Source organism: Phoenix dactylifera, chromosome 10 (assembly GCF_009389715.1).
Source record: "Phoenix dactylifera cultivar Barhee BC4 chromosome 10, palm_55x_up_171113_PBpolish2nd_filt_p, whole genome shotgun sequence".
NCBI classification, from domain to species: Eukaryota; Viridiplantae; Streptophyta; class Magnoliopsida; order Arecales; family Arecaceae; genus Phoenix; species Phoenix dactylifera.
The window spans coordinates 12566951-12580212 of NC_052401.1; the positions used below are offsets into that span (position 1 = coordinate 12566951).

At 41.4% G+C, this 13262-nt stretch overlaps 1 non-coding gene across 1 annotated transcript; it reads right to left on the reverse strand.

The window, feature by feature from the left end:
* Positions 1–1081: 1081 nt before the first annotated feature.
* LOC120112269 lies at positions 1082–1190 on the reverse strand. Its single transcript, XR_005513747.1, has one exon. It is a non-coding gene; the product is annotated as a small nucleolar RNA R71 (small nucleolar RNA).
* Between the last annotated feature and the right edge of the window lie 12072 nt (positions 1191–13262).

Genomic DNA, 13262 nt, shown 5'->3' on the forward strand with positions numbered 1-13262 from the left:
CATATAGTATAAGGCATCAGCATAAAATATTCTAAGGGCTGAACCTATTTAAAAAGATAAGGTCGAAATTTCATCACTCGTCCTTAGCCCAAAAATCACCCCAGTGCATAAATGTCCCAAGCTTAACTAAAATCAACTAGACGTTGGCCCCTAAGGACATTCGAGCTCAATAGGATGAAAACCACCGAAAGTTGCACCAATTTCGCTCTGTGGCTTAGTTGATGTCTAGGCAAGCTTTGTCCCTATAAGGGAGACAGTTCATCTGTTCGAGGCAAGTGGGTTTTAAGTGGGACCTTTGCGAATGCATCGTGACTCCTCCACTTACCTGGGAGCTTACCTGGTCAACTCGGTTCATTAGACCGGATTGGAGGCTTAGGTGCCCTCTTTAAACCAGTTAGGAGCTGTCTAGAAATTTAAGAAAAATATTAGAAATTGAGGTGTAATGTTTTGTTGTTGCATGTTTGATTGTGAATAGGATTTTTGTTTTAGGATGTCGTTTTAGGGTATCTTTAGTTGGTACTTATATTTTTTTTTTAAAAAAAAGAGAGAGAATTATTTTGCATGCTAAAGTGGAATAGGGACGACACTGGTTGATTAAGTCGTACAACTTTAGATCATCCCTTAGGACATACCCCTGAAATTCCTTCTCAATATCTCACACCTTGTGAGATGGCTGATTTAAATGAAGATGCGGGGAGTCACCACAATCGAGAACGAGAACCCCATGTTATGACTCTAAGACAATACCTACAACCGGCTAGGACTAGTCAGCCTTCATGCATAATTTTTTCTGATAATGTAGGACATTTTGACATCAAACCGGGGGTAATCCAATTGCTGCCCAAGTTTCATGGGTTAGAGTCCGAGAGTCCGTATCTTCATTTAAAGGATTTTGAAGAATTGAGCATTACATTTAGAGTGCCAAACGTCACCGAGGATGTCCTCAAGTTGACATTGTTTCCTTTCTCCCTAAAGGATAAGGCCAAAACATGGCTAAACTCTTTGCGACCTAGATCAATAAGAAATTGGCAAGATATGCAGAGAGAATTTTTAAAGAAGTTCTTCCCCACACAAAGGACCAACTTTTTGAAAAGACATATCAGCAATTTCCAACAAAAAGATAATGAAACATTTTATGAATGTTGGGAAAGATTTAAAGACCTTCTTCTTTCATGCCCTCATCACGGATTCGAAACTTGGAGAACCATTAGCTTCTTTTATGAAGGTTTATCTCCACAGTTGAAACAGTTTGTAGAGACCATGTGCAATGGTAGATTCTTAGAAAAACAACCTGATGAGGCATGGGAGTATTTGGATTCCCTTGCTGAGACTGCCCAACTTTGGGATAATGGGGATAGAAACAACAAGTCTTTGCCTAAGCCTACTAGCTCTGTACAGGGAGATCTTTACAACCTCAGAACTGAGGATGATCTTCACGCTAAAATGGCAGCCCTCACTAGGAAGGTAGAAGAAATTGAGCTTAGGAAGGTTGAGCCTGTCAAAACTATAGAGCTTAGAAACGAGTGTTGTGGTATCTGCGATATGTTGGGTCATACCACTACAGATTGCCCCACCATACTGGCATTCAAAGAAATCTTGCACGATCAAACAAATGCTATGAACACCTACCAAAAGCCTTATAACGATCCATACTCGAATACCTATAACCCTGGTTGGAAGAATCATCCAAATTTTAGGTGGAGAAACGATCATCCTCAATAGTCACACCATTTAGCTCCTCCACCTGCACATCCTACTTATGCACCACCACCTTCTCAGAAGCCGAACATTGAGGATACCTTGCAATCTATACAAACTTTTCTACAAGGTCAAGCTAATATCAATGCTCAAAATACTCGAAATTTTGAAGACATAAGGAACCAATTGTCAATGTTGACTACCGTCCTAAGTACCCAAGAGAAGGGTAAGCTTCCACCTCAACCCCAACCTAACCCACAAGTGCACGGTAGTAATAATACGGCTCCCTCTAGTTCGCATACAGAACATGCAAAAAGCGTTATGACTTTGCGTAATGGGAAAATTGTCGATCAGACCTTCCCATTGAGACCGCGAGTCACTTCTAATTCTGATGCTCCCAAAGTCGATGAAAGGAACAAAGAAGAAGTTGAGGTCCCAACTTCTACTAAGAAAGTTGAATGTCCTTTTCCTCCACCTTTTCCACAACGGTTAAAGCAGTTGCAAAAGCTCGAACCTAATTCTGAAATTCTTGAGCTTTTTAAACAAGTAAAGATCAACATACCTCTTCTTGATGCAATCAAACAAGTACCCTCATATGCCAAATTTTTGAAGGACTTGTGTACTGTTAAGCGCCGATTAAATGTTAAGAAGAAGGCATTTTTAACTGAAAATGTGAGTGCTATTTTGCAGCACAACATTCTCCCTAAATATAAAGATCCAGGTTGCCCAACCATCTCATGCATCATAGGTGACTTTAGGATAGAGCGAGCATTGTTAGATTTAGGGGCGAGTGTGAATTTATTGCCATATTCTGTATATGAGCAACTTGGTTTAGGTGAGTTGAAGCCAACCTCCATCACTTTGCAATTAGCTGACAGGTCAGTTAAAACTCCAAGGAGGATTATCGAGGATGTATGAGTCCAAGTAGACAAGTTCTACTTTTCTGTCAATTTTATTGTATTGGACACACATCCGGCTTCGAACTCACAGTCTCAGATTCCGGTCATTTTAGGACGTCCATTCCTTGCAACTTCTAATGCATTGATTAATTGTAGGAATGGCGTCATGAAACTTTCTTTTGGTAACATGACTTTAGAATTGAATATTTTTAATGTGTGCAAACAACCCAATGATCCTGAAGAGAGTAAGGAGGTTGATTGGGTTGAAACCATCGCAGAAGATTATTTGTTAGCTAAAGCAATTAACGACCCATTCAATGATAGCTTAATTGATTGGTGTCCTAATGGAACCAATGATGATGATTTGTCAGTCACACCTATTGTGGATAATCTGGATATTAAGATGGTCAATGGGTGGAGACCAAAAGAAGGAGAATTTGAGAGATTGTCGCCTCAAGAGGTGAAAATAGTACCATACCATGAGCAAGCACCCAAGCTCGAATTGAAATCCTTACCAAAGGAACTTAAGTATGCTTTTCTTGGACCCGAAGATACTTTTCCTGTAATTATCTCGTCTGGACTTGATCATACCCAAGAAAGAAAATTAATTGATGTTTTAAAGAATCATAAAGGAGCCTTAGGGTGGTCTATTGCCGATTTGAAGGGAATTAGCCCCTTAATTTGCACGCACGGGATATATTTGGAGGACAATGCCAAAACCACAAGGCAAATGCAACGAAGGTTAAATCCTACAATGAGAGATGTGGTTAAGGCAGAAGTCCTCAAGTTGTTTGACGTGGGTAATTTACCCAATTTCCGACAGCAAGTGGGTAAGCCCTACTCAAGTCGTTCCTAAGAAATCGGGTTTGACGGTAGTAGAAAATGAACAAGGTGAACTAGTTCCAACTCGTGTCCCAACGAGTTGGCGCATGTGTGTTGACTACCGAAAGCTGAATTTGGTCACACGAAAGGATCACTTTCCTCTACCCTTCCTAGACCAAGTGTTGGAGAGAGTTGCAGGGCATGATTTCTATTGTTTTCTCGATGGCTATTCGGGATATTATCAAATTAAAATTTCACCAGAAGATCAAGAGAAGACTACCTTCACTTGTTCTTTTGGCACATTTGCTTTCCGACGAATGCCATTCGGGTTGTGTAATGCACCTGCAACATTCCAAAGATGCATGCTCAGCATCTTTGAAGACATGAACGAGAAATTTTTGGAAGTGTTCATGGACGACTTCTCCATTTTTGGTGACACATTTGATGATTGCCTGTCACATTTACAAGCTGTCTTAGCTCGATGTATGGAAAAGAATTTGATACTGAATTGGGAGAAATGCCACTTCATGGTGCCAAAGGGAATTGTCTTAGGACATATTGTTTCATCGAAGGGCATGGAAGTAGATAGAGCTAAGACTGATTTAATTGCTAAGCTACCTGCACCCAAGACGGTTAGAGATGTTAGATCATTTTTGGGTCATGCCGGATTTTATAGGAGATTCATCAAGGACTTTAGTGTCATATCTCGACCATTATGTAATCTCCTATCCCTTGATTCACTGTTCAATTGGACTGAAACTTGCCAAGATGCATTCGAGAAGTTAAAGTCTATGCTTAGCACTGCACCCATCGTTCGACCACCCGATTGGTCATTACCTTTTGAGATTATGTGCGACGCTAGCGACTATGCAATAGGAGCTGTCTTGGGACAACGCAAGGATAATAAGCCATATGTTATTTACTATGCAAGCAAAACCTTAAACGATGCTCAAATGAATTATACTACCACCGAGAAGGAATTGCTTGCAGTAGTATTTGTCTTAGATAAATTTCGCTCTTATATCCTTGGTGCTCCTATTGTTATCTTCACGGACCATGCGGCACTAAAATATTTGTTGGATAAGAAAGAGGCCAAACCACGCTTAATACGATGGATACTTCTACTCCAAGAATTTGACATCACTATCAAAGATAAAAAAGGAGTAGAGAATGTGGTTGCTGACCATTTATCACGATTAGTTTTTCATGATTCAGTGCCACAATTTTTCATCAAGGACTCATTCCCTGAAGAGCAGTTGTTTGCACTTTCTAGTATACCATGGTATGCAGATATTGTAAATTTTCTTGTTACAAGCCGGATGCCGGAGCATTGGGGGTCGACAGATAGAAAAATTTTCTTGCGCGAAGTAAAGAATTATTACTATGACGAACCCTATTTATTTAAATATTGCAATGATCAAATCTTTAGACGATGCATACCGGATCATGATATACAAAGCGTACTCTCTTTCTGCCACACTGATGCTTGCGGTGGACACTTTGCCTCTAAGAAAACTGTTGCAAAGGTCTTGCAATGTGGTTTCTATTGGCCCACTATGTTCAAAGATGCCCACGAGTTCTGCAGGACATGTGATCCATGTCAACGTATTGGAAGTCTAACTCGTAGGCAAATGATGCCTCTTCAACCCATTACTATTATCGAAATTTTCGATTGTTGGGGCATCGATTTTATGGGCCCATTCCCACCATCTTTTGGATATGAGTACATTTTAGTCGGTGTCGAATATGTGTCCAAATGGGTAGAAGTTGTTGCTTGTAAGACCAATGATCACAAACCTGTCTTGAAGTTTTTAAAAGAAAATATTTTTTCACGATTTGGGATGCCTAAGGTCATAATTAGTGATGGTGGAAAACACTTTTGTAATAAGCCTTTTGAGATATTATTAAAAAAGTATGGTGTCACCCACAAAGTTGCTACCCCATATCACCCGCAAACTAGTGGCCAAGTAGAATTAGCCAATCGAGAGATCAAGCGTATTTTTGAGAAAACGGTGAACCCATCACGAAAAGATTGGTCCTTGAAACTATCAGATGCATTATGAGCTTATCGTACTGCATACAAAACCAATCTTGGCATGTCTCCCTACCGGCTAGTCTACGGAAAAGCGTGTCATTTGCCCGTAGAAATAGAACATAAATCGTATTGGACAATTAGAAAATTGAATTTTGATTTACAAGATGCCGGTCTAGCTAGAAAATTGCAATTAAACGAGCTTAATGAGATTCGCAGAGATGCTTATGACAATGCTAAAATTTGCAAAGAACGAATGAAGATCTTACATGATAAATCAATTTTAAAAAAATCTTTTGAACCTTTGCAAAAAGTTCTTTTATATGATTTCCGCTTACATCTGTTTCCTGGTAAGTTACGATCGAGATGGACAGGTCCTTACATTATAAAAACTGTTTTTCCACATGGGGCGGTTGAGATTGAGAATCCACGGGATGGTAGAAATTTTAAGGTAAATGGACACAGACTTAAACCTTTTCTTGAGAATTTTGCAGATGAAGAAGACTCCTTTTTCTTGGGGGAGCCTTCTTATGACTGAACATGAAGGCAAAGGTATGTGTATATTAGTTAGGATTATTTTTCTAGTTTTGTAGGTTTCATTTTCTGGATATCAACAGCTCAAGGTATTCCTCTTCTCTCCAATGTTATTTTCTCTACTGTCTTTCATTATAATTTTCTTGTATCTATTACATTGAGGACAATGCAATGTTTAAGTTGGGGGGAGGGAAGTATTTTGCAAAAAAAAAAAAAAATGTTTTTGCATTCTTTTTTTTTAGCAAATGCACATGTATTTTCATATTGAGTTTGTGCAACTATTAAGGCAAAGAACACATGCATGCTATGACTGATCAGAGATCTATTATTAGATCCCCGCACATGTACTTAATGATTATAGGAAGGCCTCAGGAGTTCACATTTGTTTAATGCATTTTTATTAAGCCATATCTGTAAAAGAAGTACGAGTATCCTTGTCCGTACTATAAGGTTCATGATTTGGTTTTCACATAAAGATAGAGGTTGAATACCCCGGCTAGATCATCTAAGTGTCTTATGTTCCAACCTTGGTTGACCTATAGTCACGATACAGTCACATTATATGGTTCAGTTTACCTTCTCTATTCTAAAAAAAATAATAATAAAAAAATAAATAAGGAGATGACAAGTCTAACCTCGTGGCGTAGTCTGGTTCGAGTAATTAAGCCCAAGGGGTGTTTCACCTAATGCCTTGAGCCAATTGGATCAGGAGTCATTGGCCGAAAACTCGCTATATGGACCTTGCTAGAGCCTAAGGGGGTTGGACTATTGTAATCACCATATGAGTTAAAAAAAAAAAAAAAAGCATGAATAGGGTTGGTCGGGCTGAACCCAGTGACATGTGGTAATGACTGGTTTGACTCCATTGTATTGGACCTCTGTGCACTTTGGATATTTAGTTGGGATTGATAGCTCCTTCTTTTTATGCGAATCATTCTTGACAATTTTAGACAACATGAGATATTCCAAAAATTTAATGGATCAGGCTCTAATAAACTGTAGTAAACACTTGTGAACTTGAGTAGTATACCTAAAATTCAAGCGGTGCCATGTTGCGGTGGAGGTATTAGTACTCTGAAAAAGTCATACTATTTTATGCATACTACACTTTCATATTTTCCCTTGCTTTGAAAGTTGCCATGCTTGAAAATATATATTAATTAATTACATGTGTATTAGCTTAGGCTTTATTTCATATTTTTAGGATCTCATGTCATATCATTCATGATGTTTGTGGGTAACATCCCTGAAAACCCTCACGAGACAACACTCGTCCACTAGGGTAACCTAGAGGTTTAACGGCTTGTTGCACGCGCTAAGTGCAATTGTGATGCCCTACGAAAGAGGGTACATATCTTAGTTTTATGTCTTTAGCGTTAACAAAAAGTCAAAGGATTGACCAACATCTTTTGTACTCTCATGTTATTATTTGCTCATTAATTGCTAGAGACTAGCAATAAGCTAGTTAGAGGGTGTGATGAGAGCACAAAAGTGCGATCTACATATCACTTAAATTAGTCTTATTGTTAACAGATGATGATAATTTCGTCGAGTTAATATTATACTTTTGTTTCATATAGGTTATCGTAAATCAGAAATAAAATGCATATTTGATACAAATTTGGTTCAGGAAGATGCATAGCCCAAGCTGTGCGCACCCGATCTCGCCATGGCCTAGTCGAGCCCATCATCTCGCAAGCATCTCCGCGTGCAAGCCGCATCCCCTCAACCAGATTTCACCCACCTCAACCATTCACAAGTCCAAAGAACTGTGATCTTTCCCCCGAATCAGGATATGTGATCTGATCTCCCGCACCCAATCTCCAGCTCCTCTCACGCGTGCATCCCCTGTTTCCGCTCACCCAAATTTCATCCGCCTCGCGTCTCCCAGCGTCCGCCTCCTCCATTCACGCGTCCAGCTCTCAGCGTGATTCTCCCGTGTTCATGGTCCCAGCATCCGCTTCATCCACGGCGTCCAGTCCTCCTCTCCCTACAAGTCCGTCTTCACCCCGTGAGCAATCTTCTCTTGTGATCCGGCCGCGATCACCTCCCAGCCTTCTCAGCCTTCTTCCCAGCCGTAATCCATGGCGTCTGTCCGCTTCACCTCCCAGCCGATATCAGCGCCCGCTTCTTCCTCCGTTCCAGCCGTTCGTGAGCTTCTACCCATCCATCTGCCGCGTCTGCATCCCAGAACACCCAGCCGATCGTGCCGTCTGCCTCCTCCACAACGCCCAAGATCACCTCCCGGATCCGTAATTTGATCTTCCGCCCATCTCACGCATCTCCCATCTGTCCACGGTTCGGCTCCCAGGCATATCAACCGATCCCAGTTTCCAGATCAAGCAACAACACCACCAGCAACCCGTGAAGCATCGCAACGTTCGCGCATCGTCCGCACCAGCATCAGCCCATCGTCCGCAACGCACGATCCTTGCCGTCCGCTCCTCCCCACGCGCGATCAGGGGAATCATTGATTCCATGGACTCTGGGGATCTATATGAGGAGGCCTCTGATCCGAAAGGGGGAGCTCCGATTTGGGGAAGAAAACAGGGGAGCCATTGAAGAAGAAAAGAGGAGCGGCCGGCCTCCGCGGTTGAGGGAAAAGAGAAGAAGGAAACAGGGTATGCCCTGTTTCCGAAAAGAAAAAGAAAAAGAAAAAAAGAACAAGAGAGGGAAAGGCTAGAGAGGGAAAGGCTATTGTTTTTGTGAATGGGAGGCTAACACCTTTGGTCAAGGGTGATGGAAGAACCCTTGATAGTTTGCTTTCTTCAAGTAAATTCTGAACGATTATTTTCTTTGATTTACATCTATTATATGCTCTTGGTTCTTGCATACTTATTTGTTAGATAGATTTTGTACGGTTTATATTTATTGATGCATGGGTTGTTTCGATTTTTGATTTATCGTAGACGTAACCGGCACGATAAATACTTGAATGTTGAATTCATGTTTTCAAAGTATATATTCCATGCTTAAAACTATTCTATCTAATTAATCCTTAATCAAGAATCGCAAAAAATTAATTGTTGAAAATAACATTATCAAGGGGGAATCCAGATCCCTAGCCTTCTCTACATTCTTGAACGTTGTTTCATTATCTATTATTCTCTGCTTTTAATTTTTGAAGATCAACTAAAAATTACATCTAAAAATTACGCTAATAATCTATAGATCGTTCCCTGAGGAATCGACCTCGGACTTCCGAGTTATACTACTTGTGCGATTCTCCTGCACTTGGGAGAGCAGTTTTTCGAAAGCACCAATAGGTATCCTGCAGATACTGCCAAGCAATGCATAAATGCCATAATGCACCCTCCCAATACTCTACTAAAAAGGAGTATGATCAAGACTACCACTCACTCGACTCCGACCCAATCATAAACTAACATCAGGGTTGGAAGTGAGGGGTCAAGGGTGTGCAATGCAACTCAATATACCATGAGAAGGGCTCTACAAGTCTTTGAAATGGAGGAAATGAAATCAATTTACAAAAGAAGTCATTTCACAATTTGGAACCCATTTAATTACTCATCTACCCCTCGTAATTCCTCTCAATGTTCCCTCAAATGCATGTACAGAATAATCAAGCATGGAGAACAAAACATAGAGGAATCTACCACAATATCAATCAATAAGCTCAGGTGGAATCAAGTCACACTTGGCAACATTCATGAAAATGAATAAGGAATGTGCTCATGGTGCAAAGTACAAACTCCCACTCACCTGTCAATCCGGCACAGCCCTGATATGCCTCCAAAAATCTACAGCAGGCAGTGGGGAACTTCTTCCTCTTGTTCCCTAGCTTCTTGCCCAACTATGACATGCATTTATAATATATTTAGTCATGTATCAAGGGTCATAATCTACGTGCTAATTATAATATAGGAAAATTTAATTGATTCAACTCCCCCGTTTCCTAAATCTTTTCTTTTCTTTCTTTTTTTTCTTTTTAATTAATTAACTCACCATTTATGTGTATTAGGGACTCCCTTGCATGAGTACAAGGTCCCTTTTAGCTTGATCTAGGCTTAATACCCTATTATGGCATGAAATCCCTTATTTTTTCCACCCGGATGAACAGTAACCCGGACCGACAGCCGGTTACTTCATCCCGGGTTTGATCCACTTTTCAAACTCCAGATTTGATGAAATTTTTACCTAACATTCTGCACTCATAGGAGATTCCAAAGAGGTAAATGCATTACTATCGGAGGCCGATTGACCCCCGAAATAATTCACCAAAGTTGAAACTTCGACACAGTTTTTTCGTAGTGCCGGAAAAATTTGTCAAATCCGATTCTTCCTCTTTTAACCGCCTCTACAACCCTTATCCGACCCCTCTAGACTATATCCACCCTTTGTATAGCCTAATGTCATCAAAAGACTAGATAGGGACGGATATTTACCTTTTTCTTTTGGAAATCAAGGTCCTTGCGTAGAGGGGAAGGAGATCTATATTTTTTCCTTCAGCTGGCAACACAACCGGAATCTCCTTCCTTTTCTTTTTCTTCTTCTTCTTCTTCTTCTTCTTCCTCTTCATTTCTTCCTTTTCTTTCCTCTCCTTCTTTTTCTTCCTGTCTGTTGCCGTCTGAAAACCCCCTCCCTCTTTCTTTCTCTGCTTCATTCCGTGAGCCAGCTCAACCCCCATTTAAGTCCCATCAGAATACTATTCACCCCTTTTTTTAATATTATTAAATTCTCATTTTGCCCCTAACACTTCAACATATCTACTGTTATGCCATTAACTTTTGATTCATTTCCAATTTTACCCTTATCACTTCAACGCATCTACAACTATGCCATTATCTTTTGATTCCTTCCAATTTTACCCCTTATATCAATTTTAAAGGACTATTCTATCCATTTTTATAAAAAAAAAAAATTTTTGGGGTTATTATACCAACCCACCTGATTTGTATGCCACTCAATCAGCCTCCAATATCCCTCGCATGGGTAGAAAAGAATACAAGATAAATAATCTCAACCCAAAAGGTCTTGATGATCTATTTGTTCCCTAAAACACTGTAGTTGGGGAAGGCGCACAAAGTACTATTAGTAGCCTCCCTTTATGCGGCCCCTAATATGTCCTACCGCAGATCAGTTGGGTCAAATAGCATTGGGTACTACTAGTAGCCTCCCCATTGTGCTATCCCTAGTTTGAACAAAATAGAATCAAGAGAACTCTTTTTCCTTACAATAAAAACTCTCACAATACATCAAGAGTTCAATATTCTTCAATATAATCAGATCTCACCAATAAATACAAGAAAAATCCAGAACTGATTTTTAACTTCAGCTCTAATAAGAATATGCAAGGAAAATTCAGATTTAAAGATTGAAATTCAAATGTTACCTCCTTTAGGGATTCTCTCAACGAAAGCACCAATTGATGGGGGCTCACGGTCCAAAGCCCCTCACCATGCCCCTTTCCTTGCGCTCCTTGCATGTGCTTCCAAAAATCACTGATGATGGACCAATTGTAGGTAATGCCGGTGGAATAAAGCAATATAAAGATCAACAATATGTCTAAACTGAATTTTATTCTACTCAAATTAAAGAACAAACAATAACAAGAACAATCAAAACAATCTTGTAAAACAATCAAGGATCTTTACTAGCCCAAATTTAGCAAAGGATCGAAAGGATCCCTTCCTAGCCTAATCTAGTGGAGATTGATGTATTAACCACTAGCCCAAGTCTTAGAACATAAGATCTAAGGACCGAAATCGGCACAATGTCGTCCAAGCCTTACGACCGACTCTCTCACAAGAGAACAAGACTAAACTCAACTCTAGAATTATTCTGGGATGCCTCCCAATGGCACCCTACAGCCCCTTTTATAGACTCAAAACCCTAGGACTCCTAGTTACAATGAAAGACCAACATAAGGTAAATCTCCCCAACATAGAAGCTAAGATAAACATGGAAAACAACTTCCCCATGGATTCTTACTGATGTGGCTGCGTGCAAGGCCTCTCCTCCCTTGATTTAGCTACGATCAATGGCTTAGAGGAGTCCTAGAAGATCTCCATGCGTCCTGGATGCACGGGATGTGCATCCCGGATGGCCCGAACTCGTGATTCTGAGGATTTGCGGGATCTTCGATTGACAGGGCCGAGGTCGGCTCGGCCTCAGTTGAGGTCGGCCTGGCCTCTGGCTGAGGTCGGCTCGGCCTGAGGTCGTCTCGGCCTTCTGAGGTCGGCTCGGTCTTCTGAGGTCGGGTCAACCTTTTGAGGTCATCTCGACTTTCTGAGGTCGGCTCAGCTTGAGGTTATCTTGACTTTCTGAGGTCAGCCTTCTGAGCTCAGTTCGGCCTTCTGAGGTTGGCCTTTTGGCCGAGGTCCGAACACCCATTGGATTAACGAGGTGAGGTCTGGTGCCCGGGCGGATCCCACGCAATGCCGAAGTCGTGGATGAACCCCGTGGTCGGCCAAGGGTCGTCCGGCCACAAGACACATCTTTTGACCACTTTGGCCTTTGGTTGGCACATGGCTCTCTCTCAGCTTGGCACTATGGCGGTGTTGCTTGCATGGGTCCTCAACACGGCGCCTGCGGTAGTCTGGCGGCCATGGCTGACCCCCTGCGAAGTGTTCTCCTCCCGCGAGGCCGACGGCATCGAAAAGAGGCCGGACCGTGGCGGATGCGGGAGGGGGGCGGGTCGCGGTCGGCAGCGGCCGTAGGAAGCGGAAGGGCGTCCCTTCTTCTTCCTCTTCTTCGGCACCTTCCCACCGTGGGGGCGGGGACATCCATGGCGACCGACTCCTGTCTTCTTCGGCATCTCCCCATCCGTGACGGGGATATCGTGGCCGGCGGCGGCTGTGGGAAGGAAGAGACCGACCCTTCTTCTTCCTCTTCTTCAGCACCTCCCTACTATGGGGGAAGGGGATGGGTGGGAGAGGAAGAGGCAGTGAGATGGAGTGTTTTGAGAGGAAAAAAAGGATTTTTAAATAGTGGTATTTTGGTCCAAAAAAAAAAGTTTTCCGATAAAGCTCAAAACAGTTTTTTCAAAAAGCTTCAAAATAGAGCTTATGCCAAAAAGCTGTTTTTAGCTTTCTGGAAAAGCTAAAACAGTTTTGCGAAATTTTTATCAAACACTATTTTTTTTGTAAAAGTGCTTTTGGAAGGTCAAAAATTACTTTTTGGCGATCTAAAAGCTCCTCCAAATGGGGCCTAAATATCAAAAACGTTATGACATCATTATGCAGGAAGTAGGAACTAATTTAATTAATCCAAGTGGGAGTAGCCGGTCTGGTTGGACCTTATTCACTGGTCCAAGA